General features: G+C 33.8%; 1 protein-coding gene across 3 annotated transcripts in view; it reads right to left on the minus strand.

Annotated features, from left to right (window-relative positions):
• Positions 1–23,122, minus strand: part of CSTF3 (cleavage stimulation factor subunit 3) — a 70,025-nt gene that overhangs the window by 29,303 nt on the left and 17,600 nt on the right. Inside the window, exon 3 of one of the 3 annotated variants that reach the window (XM_019948044.3) lies at positions 21,321–21,420. The exons of the other annotated variants lie outside the window; for them this stretch is intronic. The gene's annotated coding sequence lies outside the window, so the exon portion shown is untranslated. The remainder of the gene's footprint in view (positions 1–21,320; positions 21,421–23,122) is intronic. 3 annotated transcript variants of the gene reach the window in all.

Below are 23,122 nucleotides of genomic sequence, written 5' to 3' on the forward strand. Positions count from 1 at the left end.
CAAGATATAGGTATGAGGATGTTCATTGAAAGAGTGCTTGTGGTAGAGAAAAGCCTGGAAACTTAAAAGACCCAAGGCAGACTGACTAAATAAATTATGCTTTGTCTAAACAATGGAATGGATTATGCATATATACATAAAACTTTAACATAATGATGTATATTTATAATACTGAATGGAAATATGTCCACAATATATTTTTTAAAGGAAGTGGAATTTTTAAATTGGGCACACATTTGGTATGTTTATCCAGTCTACTTATCCTCCTCATCCCACCCCCTCTGTGTCTCTATCTAGAGTGCAAGAGACATAAACTCAGGAGAAATGCACGCAAAACTGTTAGCCAAAACTGTTATCACTGAGAGAATAGAGAATTTTTCTGTCTCAGTTATTTCTGTGACAGATTTTATTTCTATAACACAATTTCACAGCAGCAAAGAGAAATGGGTTTTTGTTTTTTTAAAAGAAAAGAAAGAAAATCATAGCTGACTTGGGTCAGTAAATTCCTCTTCTGAGTAATTCGTTGGTATTTTTCTCTGGTTATAAACATCTCCATTTAAAACTCATTCTTAAATGCTCTCAAATCCTCAGCCAGGCCTACCAAGCTGAAACAGTTATTAAGTAATTGCTAGCAAATCAGGCAAAATTAATTTCAACCAAGAATGTCAAAGGTAAAACTTTGACCTAAATTTGATTTTGTCCCAATTTATAGGGCATCTGTCAACAATCCTCACTTGACATTTATAGACTCAGCCTATTTCACTTAATGTCTAAACTCTTTGCTCCCAGTAAACACACTTTGTAAACACCAGGCCAAATCATTACTTTTCAAAAATAATCTGCAAACTCTGAATAAGAAAAACAGAGCAGGATATTTCACTTTTTGAGAAGTGAGTAGTTTGTTCTAAAGTATCAAAACATCACTCATCTTCATGGCTCCATTGGTTTTGCTACTCTAGCCCCCCTACAACCCCCCCCCATGCGACCTCAACATCGATGTATGACATAGATTTTCTTTCTAAATGGTAAATTAAAGTTGAGAATGAGAAATGTGTACAATCGTTTGAGATCCTCGAGCTACCAGAAATGTCAAGAGAACCAAGTTTATAAGCCACTGATCTCGAAAATGGAATCAGTTCTGTACTGCACAACCGGGGAAGTGCTCAGGTAGGTGTGCTGATTCACTTCTCTTAAAAGCCTAATATCAGTTTATTTCTTTCACATCCATTTATAGTCTTCTCGAGCCTGCTACCTTAATTTTTAGCTTTTATGAATTGTTCACTTAACAAAATAAAAATGCTTCCAGGCAAACTTAAAATATTATTCAATACTATAATTTCTCTAAGATTACTACGTGAACTTTATACATTGCCTTAGAAAGTATCTCACTCTACTCTCATTTTGCTGAGTTAATCTCCCATTAGTATAGTCACACAACTTTTTAACATGTAGTGAAAATTTTTAGAGTAGAAAACCATTTACAATTCTTTCATCTTTCACAATACTTCTCACTGCATATTGAGAATTGCTATTTTTAAAAAATTAACAATTGAATTATCATTGGGCAAAAGCCTTATTTTAATCACTCCTCTGATCATTCTAGTTTCATAAATCAAGATAATTTCTTTCCCATTTTGATAGATTCCTATCAGAGTATCAATTTGCTTGCCTAATTTTCAGTGGCATCAACTGGCATCATAAGTTGGTTTTTTTTTTTTTTGCGGTACGCGGGCCTCTCACTGTTGTTGCACGCTCAGTGGCCGTGGCTCACGGGCCTAGCCGCTCCACGGGATGTGGGATCTTCCCGGACCAGGGCACGAACCCGTGTCTCCTGCATCGGCTGGCGGACTCTCAACCACTGCGCCACCAGGGAAGCCCCATCATAAGTTTTTCTATGCATTTCTTTGTTACTAATTCTGTGTACACTTTAATACTGCTGAATCAACATGTATACTAGATACATAATATCATGGGTAACGCTTCATCTCTAGCTTTTCTTAAAACCACTTTTCAAAAACAGGATTAAACTTCTACAATGAAGTGGATATAAATCCAGTGGATTACATTTCTCTACTTTTTGAGCAACTTGCCTACTCTTCCAGTATTTCCCTATCAACATAGACTTATGAATGATGATTTCCTCATTCTATGAAAATTACAGTACATTCATTCCTGAGACTAAAATATTATGTTTTTTTCAATGCTGCTTTTCAAATACTCTTTAGTTCAGAAATTACAATCACATTCTGTAACTCTGCCTTTGATGCCCTTTTAATTTTATCCGAGAAGTTAAAACCTACACCTGTATTTTATGATCCAATTCCAGTTTTCTCAATCTTCTAAGCATAGTTTATTTCTATTTTGTTAACGAAATAACCTAATTTCAGGTTCCCTTTAAAAAATATTAAATAATCTCCTAATCATCTTTCTCACCAAAATTGTACATTTATTTAATTTTTTTTCTCCCTACTCTTGTGCAAACTATACATTGGCCATTTTTACTGAAATTCTGAAGCAATTAAAAAATATCATGACCTGAAATTTTTGAAAGATGATGTCAGCAACCTTTGATAGTGAAATAATCAAGTCTAAAGGATAAATGTAAAGAAGTTATAAATGTGTAAAGATATTTAAGTAAAATTGTATTTATGTTAGTTTCTCATAAAGCAAAAACTGGAAACTATATGAATGCACAACAATAAAGGCCTGGTTAAAAAGCATATATCTAGGGCTTCCCTGGTGGTGCAGTGGTTAAGAATCCGCCTGCCAGTGCAGGCGACATGGGTTAAATCCCTGGTCCGGTTAGATCCCACATGCTGCGGAGCAGCTAAGCCTGTGCGCCACAACTACTGAGCCTGTGCTCTAGAGCCGGCGTGCCACAACTACTGAAGCCCACGTGCCTAGAGCCCGTGCTCCGCAACAAGGGAAGCCACTGCAAGGAGAAGCCCGCGCACCGCAACAAAGAGTAGCCCCCGCTCGCCACAACTAGGGAAAGCCCAGGCACAGCAACGAAGACCAAGCACAGCCAAAAAAAAAAAAAAATTATTTAAAAAACAAAGCATATATCTAAAATGAACTACTTTGGCATATTTAAAAGTGATTTTGTATAATAAACAACACAAAATATGCTATCATATAAAAAACTTAAGTTACAAAAAAGTTTAAAGATTTTATAGATAGCTACATCTAGAAAGGCTAAGTGGTGAAAGTGGGAATACGGATGTTTCTTCTCTTTATGCTTACATTTTTCTAATTTTTCTGCAATAAACATATATTACTCTTTCAAATAATATTTTCCTTTATCAGTGCAAATGTAAAAATGTAAAACGTGTAAGTTTTATAGAAAGCTCATTATAAGTTCTGTAATTCTTGTTAAAACATTAACTATAAAAACCTCACTTCAGTAAAAAGATTTAAAAAGAATGCTAAGAATTATACTGTCATACAATTCACAATGAAATAACAATGGATAGGGACTGATTAAAACTCTAATATGTACTTTGAAAACAGATTTCACATGGTTTAGATAATTCCATGCAAACACCCAAATCAATTTTATTTTTCATTAATTCTTTTGAATGAAAACATGGTTTTCATTTCCCATGTAACACTGCTTTAAATACCTACTTAAAAGATGAGAAGTTGGAATTTTGAAAGTGGAGGTTTAAATAGGTAGACATAGCTAACAAATTATCTTCATGAAAAGCAAAGAAAAAATTCAGGTAAAAATTATTAAACTCCAGAAGAATCAGTAAGACTGAGACATGAATCTTCTTCCTCTATGGTAGACATGCTCCAAAACTGAAACTTTGGCTCTATTTTAATGGGTTAAGTCCTACTTTGAAATGTTAAGTACTACCTCCAGAATGTTTATTAAATAATCTAATAGATACTTAAATTTTAAAACTTTTTCCCTAACTTTGTAAGTTCCTAAGTACATTTATTTAAAGGCTTATCAAGAAAGCATGCACTATGTTCTCTGGAATTTGTTTTATATAGTTTGAAATGTTTGGTTTATATTTCACTTTTTATCTCCTCCAGACATATGTTTGTGATGACATTTTCCAAAGTGGTATCACCTAAAGTAAAGAATTAAGTCCAAATTCTATATAGAACACTGCCATTAAGGTTTCAGTAGACAAGATTGCAATAAAGATTATATTGGAATTCCCTCCTTGTGCTGTGACAGAAATGCAAAGAAAGTTGAAGGGGAAAAAAACCTGAAGAGCAAGCTCTGGATCAAGATGCTGTTACTTTAGCTGGTAAATGAAGTCTGGAGGAAGGCTCCTATAATCTAATAAACACATGCCCATTCTTAATAATGGATCCTAATATACAGGTCTGATTTTGTCCAGGCTTTGTGTAACAGGTTAGTGGGGATGTCAGATTATTGAAAGCTGTGACATGTAAAAAATAACAGGAAAATAAAAAATTTCCTAATACTGCTTCTCAAAGAAGTCGAACTCCTAACAGCCCTTTCCCAATCACTTCCTAAACCTAAAGGAAGACAGGACAGGGACAAGACCATTGCTCTATCCTCCTTCCCACATTCCCTCATCATCTCACAATATGCACACAATACTCTAAGGATGGACTTTCAAATTGCTACAGTTGAGATACATTGCTGGATAGGAGGGCATGCATGTTCGAAAACCAGATTTTATGAAGTATTTACCTGACCATTGAGAAAACTAGTTTAAAAATATTTAATGTTAAATAAGTAGTACAAATATAATCCTTACACATAAGACTCACTTCAAAGGGAGCTCTCTATCATTCTTGAAAGATGGCTTCATGATTTTGATGCCTACTATTTTCAGTGACACTGAATAGCTCAAGAAAATCTGTACTGTGAATCAAGATTTTCCTTCAAAAATATAGGCAAATCAACTTAAGGGAAAAAATATATAACTAGCAACAGAAATATACACTTATAAAATCTACTTAAAACTATTATTATTACATATGGGTATTCAAGTCTCCTCATATATTTCTAATGCTGAGTTGCAAGAATATAAAAAGTTCAAGACATGTATGAGAAAAATAATTTGCAAACGTAATACTTAACTGGGAAATTATAGAGTTGATCAACTATATGAAAATCTAAGCACAAAACATTTGAAAGAAAATTATTTAAAGCAACTCATGAACACCAAAGTAACAAATGAAAGTATTGGTCTTTCACCTCAGAGAGCATATTTATCATTCCTTCCAGTCTGATACTGAGAAAAACAACATAAACAATAAAGATAACATACTATTTAAATGCTATATTAAAATTACCTGAACTTATAAATAGCAAATCATGCTAAAGTTAAGTTTCCCTTAAGTCCCCTAATGTATAATGTTCCTGCAAATAAGAAAAAACAAAACAGAAAAATGGAATAAGGAGATCAAGTCTCAGAAAAAGAAATCTAAAGGGACTTTAAATGTATAAAAACAGGTTCAATCTCATACATAAGAGAAATGTAAATCACAACCATACTGATATTATAATTGTTTACCTATGAATACTGGCAAAAATTTTAAAGTATAATAATATATTGAATTAACAAGTTGTGAGGAAGTGTACTTTCAATATCAAGGATTATTAATGGGATTTCAAATTATTACCACCTCTGTGGAAGGCAATTTGGTTAAAAAAAATCCCTCATACTCTTTGATCCAGCAATTCCTCATCTAGGAATAACCTAGATATATTTACAGATGGAAATGACATGTACACATATATTCAATGCAGTAATGTTTGTAATGAAACAAGTTTGGGAGGAACCTAAATGTCCTTCAGCAGAAGACAGATTAAACAAAATAAGGAATAAGTACTTGTAAAAAAAAAAATACACACTCTCTAAAATTTACTTTGTTAAGCAAAAAAGAAAAACAGCAAGGTATAAAACAAAACCTAAGAGGCAATTGTTCATGTAAAAGGAGAGGAAAAAAATAAGCTGAACATTTTCCACTGGGGAGGGGAATTGGGTGACTCAAGGATGGATAGATGAAAAACTTTTCCCTGTAGGTCCCTTTCATATCTTGGGTTTTTGAACCATATTTTAAAATATACAAATATGTATTTTAAAACTCTTTAGATAATATATAACCTTTTGGGGCTTCTCTCATGTTTAAACGTATTTCTGTATTTAACCATCAATTCTTAAAAAAAATCCAAATACTTTAAAAATGTATACAAGTAATAGAACACGTATTATGCATACAGATTTTAAGATGTATAATATTGTTAAACTATTTAATTCACAGTATTTTTTAAGGCAAAGGATTTTTGCAACATCTAAATACCTAGTAGAGTTTAAGCATTTGCAAAAGAAACAGTCAACCATAACACAAACTGATAAAACAAAGTACAGAAGTACTACCATAAAATTTTAACTTACTTAGATAATTTTCAAACCTAAAAATGGATGTTAACTAATGGAACAAGACATTGATGTCACTCAAGATTACTTAAAGTGTTTTATAAAGTATTTATAACATTTAATAATAAGATTATTAAAGTAATATAGATGGGTAAAAATCTGAAAGTCAACATTTACTTTAACAAACTGTTGCATGCTGGGAAGACTGGACAGCTACATGTAAAAGAATGAAATTAGAACACTCCCTAACACCATACACAAAAATAAACTCAAAATGGATTAGAGACCTAAATGTAAGACCGGACACTATAAAACTCTTAGAGGAAAACATAGGAAGAACATTCTTTGACATAAATCACAGCAAGATCTTTTTTGATCCACCTCCTACAGTAATGGAAATAAAAACAAAAATAAACAAATGGGACCTAATGAAACTTCAAAGCTTTTGCACAGCAAAGGAAACCATAAACAAGACGAAAAGACAACCCTCAGAATGGGAGAAAATATTTGCAAACGAATCAATGGACAAAGGATTAATTTCCAAAATACATGAACAGCTCATGCAGCTCAATATTAAAAAAACAAACAACCCAATCCAAAAATGGGCAGAAGACCTAAATATACATTTCTCCAAAGAAGACACACAGATGGCCAAACAGCACATGAAAAGCTGCTCAACATCACTAATTATTAGAGAAATGCAAATCAAAACTACAATGAGGTATCACCTCACACCAATTAGAATAGGCATGATCAGAAAATCTACAAACAACAAATGCTGGAGAAGGTGTGGAGAAAACGGAACATTCTTGCACTGTTGGTGGTAATGTAAATTGATACAGCCACTATGGAGAACAGTATGGAGGGTCCTTAAAAAACTAAAAATAGAATTACCATATGACCCAGCAATCCCACTACTGGGTATATACCCTGAGAAAACCATAATTCAAAAAGACACATGCACCCCAGTGTTCACTGCAGCACTATTAACAATAGCCAGGTCATGGAAGCAACCTAAATGCCCATCGACAGACGAATGGCTAAAGAAGATGTGGTACATATACACAATGGAATATTACTCAGCCATAAAAAGGAACAAAATTGGGTCATTTGTAGAGACGTGGATGGATCTAGAGACTGTCATACAGAGTGCAGTAAGTCAGAAAGAGAAAAAATATCATATATTAACACATATATGTGGAACCTAGAAAAATGGTACAGATGAACCAGTTTGCAGGGCAGAAATTGAGACACAGATGTAGAGAACAAACGTATGGACACCAAGGGGGAACATGGCAGGGGGGTGGTGGTGGTGGTGTGATGAATTGGGCGATTGGGATTGACATGTATACACTGATGTGTATAAAACTGCTGACTAATAAGGACCTGCTGTATAAAAAAATAAATTACTTTAAAAATTAAAAAAACAAAAAATCTGTTGCATGCCACAATCTTTATAAACTTCTGGCACTAAACCAATCAAATAAGATTTACCAATTTATAAATTAAAATAAAAATAAAATTCATAATCATTTTCCTCAAAAAAACGAAGGTAAAAATATAACATGAATTACAATTCTAACAAAAGTCCTTTCATCTATGAGAACTTTCATTGGAAAAGAATGACTTTGGAGGGAGAATCTTATTAAGAAAAATATTGAGTAATCCAGTGGATACTACCAAAACAAGAATATTCTTTATATACGTATATATTTCTTTTACTTTGAGGAAGTTATATACTATAATGGGAAATGTCAAAAAATACATATGTGGCCTCTTGCCTTCTGAGATGGCCCACACTCTGCCTGTGGAGTGTGTTTCTCTAAATAAACCCACTTTTTACCTATCAAAAAAAAATACATATTTAACTTTGACAATGTTATTTTATTGACCTCACCTATAATGTCTTTCTTCACCCCCATAAGGATTTTTCTCCTGCGTATAGAACTTTTGACAGGTTTGTTTAAGTAAACTGAGGAGGCAATTCCATTGTCTTCTGGCTTCTACTGTTGCTCTTGGGAAGCTGTCAACCTAACTGCCATTCGTTTGAAGGCCATTTGTCCTTTTGTTTCCAGCTGCTTCTGAAATGGGTTTGGTTTTCATTGTTTTTCTGTAGTTTCATTCTGTGTCTACATGGGAATTTTTCTTTTTTTAATCCTGTTTGGGCTTCATTAAGCATCCTGAATCTGCTGAATTCATTTAATCACCCTAAAAAAATTCTTAGTATTTATCTCTTCAAATTGTGCTTCTGCCCAATCTCTCTCCTCTACTTCTGGAACTTCAGTTAGACACATTTTCACTCTATCCGTTGTGGCCTTAATCCTTTCATATTTCCTATGTCATTGTTTCTTTAAACTCCAATCTGGATTTCTTCAATTCTCCAATTCTCTCTTCACCTGTGTCTAATCTGTTATTAACCTAATTCCATCTTAATTCTAGTCTTTGAAGTCTTTGCAGACCTGTTTCTGCTGTATCTGTTTTTTTTACATGATTAGTTTTTAACAAGCAAACTCCTTTTCCTTAGAAAAATATTTGTGGATATTCTTCTGTGGCTTAGGATGAAGGTGCATTCCTCCAGAAAAAGTCTGAGAAAGATTATCAGGCACCTAGTAGCATAATACAGGTTGAGGCCACCTTACATGCATGGTTCAAAAATTTTTTTAACCACCCAAGTGATGTTTATTTGGACCACAAATCCATGCAAGTGCCAACTTGTTGAAACATCCCAGGACTTCCCCATTCTGCTCTGCTCAGGACCACACCAACTTTCCTCAGTCTTCTACGGTTAATAAGGCAGCACAGATTTATTTCTGGTTCACTGTCATCCTGAGTATTACCTACACACAGCTTTAGAGGAAGAGAGTGTCCTGTTGGGCAAGACTTGGGCTTTGACTTTTGCTTCCTGAACTCCTATAAGCATTTGAAATTGAAGCTCAAGTTCTCCCAGTTTGACAAAGGCTCTTAGGGTAAAAACAGTTTAGGAACTCAGCTTATCTCCCAGCATTCCTATTTTTGTTTGTGTGTGTGTTTGTTTTCCAGTTAGGTTTTGGCTTGGTAATTTTTTACTATGCTGTCAGTTCTTCAAGACGTTTTAAAATTCTGCCCAGAAGCCTTTGTTTTCAGTGAGACCATTTATCTGAATAACCAAGCTCACCATATCACCCAAATCTTCTTCAATGTATTTTATTAACATCTGGCTTCAAAAAAATTAGGAAAAAACTCTGTATGCAAACTATCTTGAAAAGCAACGAAAAACTTAAAAATCCAATGTTCTTTGAAACACTAAATTTCAAAGGTTAAAAAAATTACAGGGTCTTCCCTGGTGGTACAGTTATTGAGAGTCCGCCTGCCAATGCAGGGGACACAGGTTCGTGCCCCGGTCCGGGAGGATTGCACATGCCTAGGAGCGGCTGGGCCCGTGAGCCATGGCTGCTGGGCCTGCGCGTCTGAAGCCTGTGCGTCTGGAGCCTGTGCTCCGCAATGGGAGAGGCCACAACAGTGAGGGGCCCGCGTACCAAAAAAAAAAAGAAAAGAAAATTACAGAATTCAATAAACCAAATATATTTCCTCTAATGTATTGGAGAATTCCCAAGTAAGTGTAATTCAGTTCTCTGAAATACTTTATAAACCAGCAATTTGAGTTTACCCTTAATGTTTGCCATGCCGAAGTAAGTGAAGTTTGGGTGAAAGTTACAAAAACAAAAAGTAAAATGATAAATAACATTTAACACAGAAGTACTGTTTTTAAGGACAAAAGCTGGAGTAATTCACCTTTTATACTTGTTTTTTAAAAAATAAATCTATATAAAGTTTATGGATTAAGTTAAAACAGGAACTTTCTATATTTTTAAATATCTAGATGTCTTAAAGAATTTCCACTCATCAATTGGATGCTGGCATTGTGCACATATACATTAGTCCAAGTGAAAATGGGTGGGTAAGAATTAAAATGTTTATGCTTTACTAGTTTGACAAACAACCTGTGAAATTTGATAAATCAAGTTGTGAAAACTCCTGTTTTTATCTCATACATACACATACAAATATCTCAGAAGTTTTACTTCAATATATACATCTAAATCTTTCTTGTAACCAGTCAGGCATTTATTTTCTATACCAGGTTTTCAAGTTTTATCTGAAAGCATTTCAGAATTACAAACAAGCAATTTTTTTTTAAGGTACTTCAAAATCCTAGGTAAATTAGTAATGCCCTTTTGTAATTCTTTAAAATTGGATAATTCTTTAAAAACCTTTCTTTTAGGTCATACATCAAGATAGAATAATTCTAAATGTCAATGATGCTTATTCTAAAATACTTAAATGGCTGAGGGTATTAGACAATTCAAAAGGACAGTTTCTTTGTAGTTTTAGAAAAAGTGTAGAGACATTTTTAAAACCTATGTTAACAGTAAAGATATTGGCCACGTATAATTTGATGAAAAATAATACATTGTTATAAATTGATGTCACACTCTAATTCTTAGAAATTAAAATTCAAGTTGCAAAATAATATGGTAAATTCAGTTTTATTTTCCATTGTGCATTTTTCACCCAACAAATATTTAGAGTGCCACTATGTGCCAAGCATTGTTCTAGATTCCTGAAACATATCAATGTATAAAATATAAACTATAATAAGTAAACTGTTCAGTATACTAGAAGATAAGCACTATAGGTGAAAAAGATAGAGGAAAGGATGAGTTTTGAGGTGTTGGGAATGGGGGTGGCAATTTAAAATATGGGCAAGAGCAAATCTCACTGAGAAGATAACACTTTTACAAAAATTTGAAGAAAGCAAGGGATTTTGCCAAGCAGCTATCTGGATAAGTATCTTTAGAGCAGATAAAATAGCTAATGTAAAGAAAAGCCTTGAGGTGGGAATGTGTCTAGAATATTTAAGGAGGCCAGAGTGACTGAAGAAGAGACTTTATTTACTATGTGAATTATCTATCACGCAGCTATCAAGCACAAAATTTTATACTTAAGTGGGTATCCTAGTATTCACTCTGTACACTTATTTTCTAATAATTTTTCAACCTATCTGAATTTATGACTAAGAAACAACTGATTCTTAAACATATAAAAATGTTACTTTACAGATATAAATTCATTAAAAATGTATCATTAAAAAAAACCTATATTCAATTTCTACTTGAAATAGGACCCTGGTTATTGTTTTTGAAGATTCCAATCAAGAGCCAGAACTCACTAATTCAGTGATCAAAGTTCCATTATAATTTCTCAACTACTTACTGCTATAAAAACATTGTTTCATATAATACCAATGTCTTTCTAAAATATACAATATTATCATTATTACACCAATACAACTCTTATTAATACTTCCCTCCTCATATTAATTTAACATACTGCCATAGATAGGCAATCTACCCTCCCTAACAGATTTTTGGACTTCACGAAACTTTGAAAATTTAGAGAATGAAATTTACAAACTTTTTCATCAAAAAGAGAAGTTTGAAACCCAGTTCTTGTGCTTTCACTAAATTTTAGTCAGTCTTTAAGCATTCCCAAAATATTCACAAGACATCAGAACATGAGTTTCAGGTTTTATTCAAAACCAAGTTTCAATCCTCAATACTATAATCAATAAAAGTGTAAGTGGTATTTAAAAAGTTTTGTCCCTTTGGTGTAACTGTCCCTTTTAGTACACACTTGCATATTAACTTATGTATTTAACCAAATAAAAGGATAGTGTCCTATATATTTCTTCATTAATAAAATTCATGTAACAGATGAGCAATCTTTTGTGTGTGCAGAAGTCAATCTGGGAACTATGTTATTGGATAAACTAGACATACTGACAATGTGGTATCCTGGGACTGGCATTTAGTAAAAACAGATTTTATTCATGGAAAAAATTTTTCTAGGAACCAACTTTTTCAAAGTAACTACTCAAGTCTAACCTACCAATAAAACATAACTAATTTTCTCCCTTTGAAAAGGCTTTGTTCCTCCTCCAAAATGAATACTCTGGTCAATTAATGTCATTTTCCTCAAACTATATGAAGGCTATTATAGAGAATAAAAGGTTTCATAGCTTCTTAACTCTATTACTTTCTTAAGACTCAAATACAAAGTAAAAATTAGTGAAACCAAGAGAATTTCTAACCAACATGCAACTTTCTTTGAAAATTGTAAAGGAAACTTCCCCTCACTTAACTTCTAAATTTCTGTAGGCATTTGAGTTTTAAAAAAGGCCCACAATTATAAATATCACAACTTACGGTTTTCCTAGAGCAAAATTACATTCACATAATTCTAGCCATTATCAAATTTCAGATGTTCATACTTTTTTTCCAGCTCTATTTTCCTAACAGCTTAGCTGCAATTCTAGATTAACTATTGAGTTAGTGTTTTTGTAATTAAGAAAACTTTCATGAAATAGTCACAAGTCATCTGTTTACAATACTGCGAAGGGCTAGAAGCAAAACTTAGCTTAAAAACTACCAAGCTGTTTCAACTTCTCAGATCATGTTTTTTCTCCCTTTCATTGAGACCTCAGCACTAGTGCTTCTCTTTGCCAGGGATTCTGTGTGTAATTTCATACTTCCATTTAGAAAGTCTTGTTCCTCATAAAAAGGAACGAAATTGTTATTTGTAATGAGGTGGATGGACCTAGAGTCTGTCATACAGAGTGAAGTCAGAAAGAGAAAAACAAATACTATATGCTAATGCAACTATATGGAATCTAAAAAAATGGTACTGAAGAACCTAGTGGCAGGGCAGGAATAAAGATGCAGACATAGAGAATGGACTTGAGGACACGTCGAGGGGGAAGGGCAAGCTGGGACGAAGTGAGAGAGTGGCATGGACATATATACACTACCAAATGTAAAGCAGATAGCTAGTGGGAAGCAGCCGCATAGCACAGGGAGATCAGCTCGGTGCTTTGTGACCACCTAGAGGGGTGGGATAAGGAGTGTGGGAGGGAGACACAAAAGGGAGGAGATATGGGGATATATGTATACGTATAGCTGATTCACTTTGTTGTACAGCAGAAACACACCATTGTAAAGCACTTATGCTCCAGTAAAGATATGTTAAAAAAAAAAGTCTTGTTCTTCTAGAGGATTTCCCTGACCCACCCTAACATACACTCCCCATGTTTTCTCAATCAGAGCACCTACCACCCAGTATTATAATTGTCTCCTACACCAAACTGTAAATTTGTTCACTAATGTGTCCATAGCATCCAAGTGTCTAGCATGCATTTACTCAGTAGATACTTCAAAGTTAATTCCATCCTCCCCTGATATATAAAATGAAAGCAAGAACCTGAAAGAAAGTGTTTTCATGTATGTTTTTACCTGAAGCCACATAAAAATTTATGAAAATATATAGATGGCGTGGGGCCTGAAAATACACCAGATGACTTTTTTCAGAATCCATAAATTCAACAGTCAATTGTGATACAGAAAAACAGTGTAACACTTCAGGCAATTTTATCTGAATATAATCCAGGCAAATATATCAACAGGCATCTGTAAGTCTTCATTCTACCTACTGTTTTGGATACTTTTAAGGACTCCACATGCAAAATTACTTGTCAAAAGGACTTGCTAACAGAATTCTGCATATTTTAATCTGCACAGAATCTCCTAAAAGTTAAAGTACAGCTTATACTTTTCTTCCTATCCAAAAAGTATCATCCTATCCAAAAAGAATAAGCATTACAGAATATATGAAATTTCTAGTTCTTCAATTGTGGGAAACTTAGAACTGCTAAATTCTCTTATAAGATAAGTAATTTAAATTGATATAACATTATAATGGTTTATTTAGAATCAGTTGAACTGTATCAGGAAGATGCATGAAGGTATTTCAGTTTTCAGTGACATAGTCTGGGGAGGTACTCAAAAAGTATGTCTTGAATTTCTAAGTCTGATAAACCACAAGGTTCAAATAACTGGAAATGCTGATCTTCAATAAATGTGATTTTCCCATTAACTATAGGAATTAACACCCTCTTTCACTTTTTCTTAAAAAGGAAGCTAGATATTGTGCTCCCTGCCTTTAATCTTTCATTTTTATTTTTTCATGAAGTTTTGCTTCATTAACTTCAAACATTTTAAAGATCTCCCCCCCCCAAAATCACAATAAAGTATAGACTGTCCTATCGGAAAACTTATTTTGCAAGACTTCTATGGAAAGAAAAGTATAGAGATAACCGTTCAGTAAGCAGATTGAAAGGTAACATACTTTACCTAAATTCTAAATTTTGGCCTTGATTTGAGAAAATTCCATCCTAATAAAACTCCTAATTGCTAAATCAGAAACGAAAGGTAAAATTTCTTATTCTCACATTAATGCTGAATGTAAATATTTAGAGCTATAAAAAATACATTCTTAAGGCTTCCCTGGTGGCGGAGTGGTTGAGAGTCCGCCTGCCGATGCAGGGGACGCGGGTTCGTGCCCCGGTCCAGGAGGATCCCACGTGCCGCGGAGCATATAGGCCCGTGAGCCATGGCCGCTGAACCTGCGTGTCCGGAGCCTGTGCTCCGCAACAGGAGAGGACACAACAGTGAGAGGCCTGCGTACCGCAAAAAAAAAAAAAAAAATCTTAGAAATTTCTTAAAGGGTCAGAATTGCTAAGATTTGCCGCTTTTGTGTTCAGAATTCCTTTCTACTATTTGAAATCTGAACCAAGTACATAGTGCAGAAAAGTTTAAAAACCGTGAAGGGTAAAAACAGAATTTTGCAAAGTAGAATTTTAGAACTAAGATTTTATACAAACCCTAAGATGCAGTTATGTGTTAGTTATTGTACTATGCCATCTTCCAAAATATTCATAGCAATTTTATGTGGTTTTGGGCAATTATACATATTTTTTCAAATGTACCCCCAAATCCTCATAGCTGAATAAGAATGCAAGAAACACTTGACCAAAGAAAAAAGGACTCAGTTATGAACCTACTATTTAGCTATTTCTACAACTGTGTTTTAGGTCCTTTAGGCTGTTAGTACAGTGGTTAGTGAGTAGGAGCCCAGACCTAGGAATTAGATTATCTGAGTATAAAGCCCCCAGCTTTCCTATTTACTTCCCAGTAGCTTAAACTTTAGTATTGTTATCTTAGGAAAGCTATTTAAGAACTCTAGATCTCAGAAAAGCTGAACATTTGAAAAAAATGGGGTAATACTTACCTACTTCAAAAAGTAAACTGTGATTAGTCAGATATCCCATGTAAAGTACTAAACACAGTGCCCAGAATATATTAAAGGCCTAATTATTTTCAGCTATTACTGTTTAGGCAAGTAATCAGAATAAAGAAAACAATCACTCTCAATAACAACTGAAAATCAACAATGGATTTTTTTTTTTTTTTCGGTAAGTGGTCCTCTCCTGTTGTGGAGCACAGGCTCCGGACGCGCAGGCTCACCGGCCATGGCTCACGGGCCTAGCCGCTCCGTGGCATGTGGGATCTTCCCGGACCGGGGCACGAACCCACGTCCCCTGCATCGGCAGGCGGACTCTCAACCACTGCGCCACCAGGGGAGCCCAACAATGGATTTTTTAAAATGCATTCTTTATTTCTAAAAATGTATTCTAGAAAATATTTCACCTCCAAAAATATCATCCTCACACACTCTTCTTTTCCTCAAATAACGTGCATATAGAATATTTTTTTCATGAAATTTAGTAGTTTTGTAGATCTACACTTAAAATGTGATATAATTGAAAAACACCTGCTTATTTCTAGGAACAAGTACAATCCTATGCATATTTTGGGTAAGATCCTCAAAACTTTTAACTCACTGCAAATATAGTTAAATTTAGAATAAAATAAGTTGCCTCTTAGTAATAAAAATATAAAAAATTCCCATCCCACTCTCTAGTATCAGGATAGTTATAAAGACAGCTCTTGTCTATAATCGATACTGGGATGTTTCCATTTATGTCATAATTTACAAATTATTGGAAACAACACTTGAATTCACATTAGTTTTCCTACTGGGAAGGGGAAGGAACAAGAGTGAGAAATAATATGAAATCTGTGTTAAATTTAAGTAAAAGGCACCAGCAGAAGGACCATTATAAGAAGTTAAAATACAAGTGATTTCATCCATCAGAGAAATAAGGCATTTTAGAAAGAATATGAGACTGCTGAAAAAATATAAACATGAGCTGGGTATGAAATTATATTAGAACACTGTTCCTTTTCAGTGGGATAATGGTACTGTGGTTATGTAGGACAATATTCTTTGTATAGAGAAAGATAAACATGTATGGCAAAACATAACATTGAATCAAGGAAGAAGGTGTATAGGTATTTACTGTAATACTTATATTATTCTTTTGACTTTTGTTTCAGAATTTTCATAATAAAACATTGGGAAGGCAAAAAAGAAAGAAAAATTAATGGCTTCCCTAAGGTCACATTCATTCAATGGAAGAGCTAAAAGCAGTAAATCCTAGGTCACCAGATTCCAAATTCTGTGTCACTGCTATTCCTCCACACTGTCCTTTGTAGAGTAAAATTTACAAATTCCTTGCAATTCTTTAAATAAATTAACAATTATTTAAACATCCCTTCCACACTAGCAAAAATTATCAGGCCACTGTCTTAGTAATAATGGGGAGAATTCTGACCGTGCCATTGAGACACACAGCGAATAACTACCCCAACTAACTATAAAATATTAAATCACAGACACATATATAAATAAGTTCTTTCAATTTGGAATGTCTGTTCTTTAAGTGTAAATCTCATCAACTATTCTGTGAACTCTGGGAAACTTAAATGCACAACCGAACAGCTTACTTTGGGGAAAATACCACTCCCATGCTTTAAGCACCCTTTAACTGCTGATAGAGAAATTATTTCCTTTAAAGTGTTAACTTTCTAATTTGTACCTCAAACAACTGAGAATTTAAATAAGTACTTGAAAAATATAGCATTTTCAAACACAAACATTTATCCAAATGATCTTTTTCACTCACTTTTTAACCTGTTTTAAAATCAAAGATCTCATGACTTTTAAAACACGTATTAATTCTTACATGAAATAATTTGCCATTTGGTCAACTAAGTAAATCAATATATTTATTTCCCATAGCCTACAATGATTGTTATGAAAATATACAACCAGTTAAGTTTCTGTATGAGTTGGGGAGCAAATTTTTTAATCTTCCCCTTATGATTTGTGAGAGAATTTAAAAGTATTACTGGCAGAATATATGATTTTATATTTGGAAAACTTGCTACAATCATAAAATGCACGAATCTTGTAAATCATCCTCTTTTCTAACTATTAGTAAGCTGTTCAAAAGAAAAAAAAATGAGGGCAAGGAGAAGCTAGTACCTTACAAGAGTTTTCAAATACAAATAAGCTTGAACTTTAAGTACGTATTTATATTCAACAATAAATACACTGAAAAACCCTAGATAATGTCAGAAAAACATCACTGATTCAGGCAAAAATCATAATAGATTAAAAATTGAGTGGGCAGTTGTTGAGAAACAGGATTTTTACAGAGTCTCAAAATATCTCCCCACTATTTTATTAGTTACAAAAGTAAAAACAGTAACTACACAGTGGAGAAAATGGTCAACACTGACATCATCAATAAGTGGTAAATGAACGTCACATGTCTCTGAAGAGGACACACAACCATTTGTAGCTTTTCAGCTATACTGTATATAACCTGAATCTAATGAGGAAATATCAAATTTAAGACTGAGAAACTGTTCAACATCCAAGGAGACTGGAGAGGAATGACAACTGTATACAATGATCTTGGATTAGATTCTGATTTAAAAGAAAACTGCTCTAAAGGGCATTATTAGATCAATAATTAAAGAAGAAAACAGACTGCAGATTAAAATTCTATTAATGTAAAATTTCCTGGGTTTCATAAGTTTCTTTACATACGAGAATATCTTTGTTATTAGCAAATACACTGATGTCATGATGTATGCAACCCAATCCCCTACGGTTCACGAAAAACAGAACTGATAAAGTTTATGTCAGATGTGAAAAACTGGTCAATCAGGTTAAGTGATGGACATATAATCTGAATCTTTAATCTAAAAGAATGATAATCTAAACAATGAATATGTTTTAAGCATTTTCTCACCTATTAACATTCTAATAGAACCACAAAACCTTAAAAAAAATCACTTATTACACAATAGTTAAAACTGGTAATCAAAGGAAATGGTGGATCAAAGAATTAAAATAAATGTATAGACAATACAGGAAACCAAGTTATTCTGTTGGCAATCTTCCCCAAATACTTTTAAGCTCTTCTATGACAGTCTACACTTTCACCAGCTGTTCTGTTAAGGTAATGTCATTTTTGACATTTAAGTTTTATGAAATTTGGATATTACTTGAGTACTTTTATAAATATCATTGGTGGCAAAATTCTCAGTTATAGCTGGAAAGAGCCAACTCTCTTGAGAATAGACATTAACTAGAAATACTAAAAATACCATTAAAAAATAACATTTCATTTAAAAACTATCAAAAGCCACTAAGGGGGCGTCCCTGGTGGCACAGTGGTTGAGAGTCCGCCTGCCGATGCAGGGGACGTGGGTTCGTGCCCTGGTCCGGGAAGATCCCACATGCCGTGGAGCGGCTGGGCCCCGTGAGCCATGGCCGCTGAGCCTGTGCGTTCGGAGGCTGTGCTCCACAATGGGAGAGGCCACAACAGTGAGAGGCCCGTGTACCGCAAAAAAAAAAGCCACTAAGGAAAAAAAATTTTTTAAATAAAGGGACATGAGTTAAACGCACTCATCTGTGTAATGAAAAATTTAGAAATGAATCGAAACTGAACTACAGGAATAGCTAGAAATAATGAATGGTACTCTGTGACAACAATCCATTTTCACCCCCCAAAAGAATGAGAAAGTCTTTTATATTACAAAGACTCAAGTACTAATTAAATGAATGGATGTTAGCTAATAATCTGAAAATATGAAGATGTGGTATTCATATGTTTAAAAATTCTCAGAAGTAAGGGTAAGAGCTATCAAAAAAAGCTGCGGTAATCATTTTTTTGGGGGCCATGCTGCACGGCATGTGGGATCCTAGTTCCCAGACCAGGGATCGAACCTCCAGGGATCAAACCCGTGCCCCCTGCAGTGGAAGCAGGGAGCTTTAACCATTGGATCCTGCCAGGGAGTTCCTGCAGTAATCCTTTTAAGCCACAGCTTAAGTGGCCCTCTCTTAACACATGAGACTTCCTTACAAGTTGATTCTTAGAATTTGGGACGTAGGTGATTATATTGTGTTTAAAATAAAAAGTTTATGGAGTTAGAAAATCAGGCTTCAAACCCAGGAATAAAATTAAGTTCAAAAAAATAAATAAATAAAACTGACCAAGTTCAATAACGCAACCCTAAACCTGACTGCAGATTTAATAGCTACCACACTGTCAAAAATACTACCAAGCAAATTGTAGATACCTCTAAAGATTACTTCTTGATTGACTATATACTGATTGATAAACCACAACATGGTATAGTCAAAAGAACAATCACTTTATACTCCAGACAAGTATAGGGAGTATTCTGCCAGGTATGAAATATACTCATGGCAATAAGATTCAATTATTGCCCTCTAAAGAAAACCTCAATTACCAAAACTGGCTACCAGAAACACCTAAAAATAACAGATCCCACATGTCCATCCTTTGGAGATTGAGTCAGCAATGCAGGAATAATAATTACAAAGCCTGAATGTTTTAAAAGCTTCCCAGGTGATCCTAAAGTTATGTTATTTGCAAACTTTGCCTCTAAGGGATAACAATCTCTCGACTTATTTTACACATGCATAAAACAGGGGGCTAAGCTAATTCATCTTTCAGCTCTAAATTTGATTTAAACCTAATATCCATTTTGGCTTTAAATATGTAATACATACATAGCCATAGTCAATATAAGACCATTTTATGTTTGTCTTATACTGATGACAATTTCTGTAACGTTTGTCTTATATTGATGACAATTTCTGTAACGTTTGTCTTATATTGATGACGATTTCTGTAACGTTTGTCTTATATTGATGACAATTTCTGTAACGTTTGTCTTATATTGATGACAATTTCTGTATTCAATTTGAAGAAAAAAAGAGTGCTATTTCATGATGATGGTTTTCTTGAAATTTTTTTAATTCAACAGACTATGGCTATGTATGTATTACATATTTAAAGTCAAAATGGATATTAGGTTTAAGTCAAATTTAGAGCTGAAAGATGCATTAGCTTAGCCCCCTGCTTTATGCATGTGTAAGCCAGTGGGAAGCAGCCGCATAGCACAGGGAGATCAGCTCGGGCTTTGTGACTGCCTGGAGGGGTGGGATAGGGAGGTTGGGAGGGAGGGAGACGCAAGAGGGAAGAGATACGGGAACATATGTATATGTATAACTGATTCACTTTGTTATAAAGCAGAAACTAACACACCATTGTAAAGCAATTATACTCCAATAAAGATGTAAAAAATATATATAAGACCATTTCCCTTGTTATTAAGTGAGGTAATGGACGCTAACTAAACCCTGTGGTAATCATTTCACAATACATACATATATCAAATCATTATGTTGTACATCTTAAACTTATGCTGCATGTCAATTGTATCTCAATAAACTGAAAGAGAAAAAAAAAAAAGACCGTTTCCCATATACAGGAATCTTTAAAGACTTATAATAATGTTATCTATATATGCTAGAGCTAAAATTTTGTATTTAAAAAAAAAGGTTGTAACTGAACATGTTCTGTAACATGAATAAAAAAGTATTAGGAAGATTAAGAATAGCTTTGGGACTTTATCTTTGGACCTTTTTACATTTCAAAGTAATTATTCCAAAACAACATTTCAGTACTGTCCTTGACATCAGACTCTGTTTTCAGAACTATCACTTAACATTTCCAAACAGAAAATTTTTCTTTGGAGGTTTCCTAGCATACAAAATGATAAAACTTACCCCAGGTTATGCTTTCCTGAGCTTTAGAAAAGCCGGTTAGTTTCTCAACAGGTTGTATTCAAAGCAAACATTCACCATTTTGTTGAATTTGCTGCAGATTCTGAATACGTGGGGGAAAATTTTATACAGAATTTATTATGCCATTATACTAACCGACTACTTGTTTTCTGCTCCAAAGTTGCTAAGAGTAAAAATGTTTAGTAATAAAAGTTAAAAGTTTAAAAAGGAAGTTATTTACAAGCAAATAAATGCATTCTTGTCCACATTTAGAAGTGCAGCTTTTCATAGACATCACTAGTATTATTTCAGACATCTTCATTTCTTGGAAATGCCTTGCGCCAGACTCATTTCATTTAAAAGGAACAGCTGTTTGCAAGTTGAAAGCACACACTAACCCGTTAGAAAACGCTTGAGCCTTTATGAGGCCTTTTTGTCTTTTAAGAGAAAGTCAATTAATTGCCACCAGGTTCCCTTATGCTCAAAGTTGGAACCAAAACCACAGAGCACCCTAAAAAAGGCTTTTCATGTTAGGGTTAGTTCTGTTTCCAAATACGGAGGTTTCTAACTCCACAGCAGTATAAAAGGCTTAGGGGAGTTTGTGTTTATTCATGGATGCCACATGTTGGAGCCTACCTTTAATGAGTATCGCTTGGGATGTCCAGGGGGTTGTATAGCAGATTAATCCCCCAAGACCTTACTGACTACAACCCCCGGTAATTTAAAACACTAATTACTTGGCATTGTATATTACTATGTTATTCCATAAATGCCCAAGAAATTTAGGCTAAGCTACTAGCCACAGGGAAACCTCAAACTGCATGATAAAAATAGCTCTTTATGTTTCACAACAAATTTTGGAACGTATACACTTAAAAAAATCTGGTTAGAGATGGCTTTTCCAGATTTTCAGAATATACCATAACTCTTATTAGATACACAAAAACAGAATATAAAAAAGCCTGGCTAAAAATTTTAAGAGTCTTTGAAGAGGGGGAAAAAATGAACCTTTTTTCCCAATATTCTTATAAGTGACTCAATGATTATAAATTTGTTTTATAAAGAAATATAAAAATGATCAGGTTGATTAGTACAAGATTTTGCCTGAAAATAAAGGGCTACACTTCACATAAAACAAATTACCTAGAAGACATAAAGAATAAAAAAACAAGATTTTTTTTTAAGAGAAATTTTGCTATCTGAATTATCTATGTCTTTTTGCAAATAGTTTTATTTTGCAAAGCCTGGGGTGAAAAGAAAAGGCTCCAAGGAAAAAAATGTACAGATCATGTTAGTGGAAGTGACAAAAACCTAAACATCTGTGCTACAATAATGGAAGGGAAAATGAATGGGATGAGATATTTCAGTAAGACCTAAAATAGAAGTTTACTACTTAAAACAGTAAATGGAAATATTTCCTTTGTTTTAAAAATAGTATGTAATTATCCATATCACTTTCAGATATTTGATCACTCACTTCAGTGTTTGCAAAATTTGTTTTCTTTTATACCCCTACACTACATTTATACATGCATTTAAGAAACTATAGATTAAAAAGCATATTGCATTTTAGAGAAAAATCTGAATAATCACACAGACATGGACCAACATTTATTACAAACAGGAAAAGAGCAGATCTATAAGAAAAGAGTACAGATTTTTTAAAAAAAAGATTGCAAGCTGAAGTATAGAAAAGAAATCTATATAATTAAAATTTTTTCCTGCATTTAAAAATCACATTGCTCAATATATACAAAACATAATACAGTAGTTTAAACTGTTACTTAGAGGAATTAAAACAGTAT

This window comes from Tursiops truncatus, chromosome 8 (assembly GCF_011762595.2).
Source record: "Tursiops truncatus isolate mTurTru1 chromosome 8, mTurTru1.mat.Y, whole genome shotgun sequence".
In the NCBI taxonomy this organism is placed as follows: Eukaryota; Metazoa; Chordata; class Mammalia; order Artiodactyla; family Delphinidae; genus Tursiops; species Tursiops truncatus.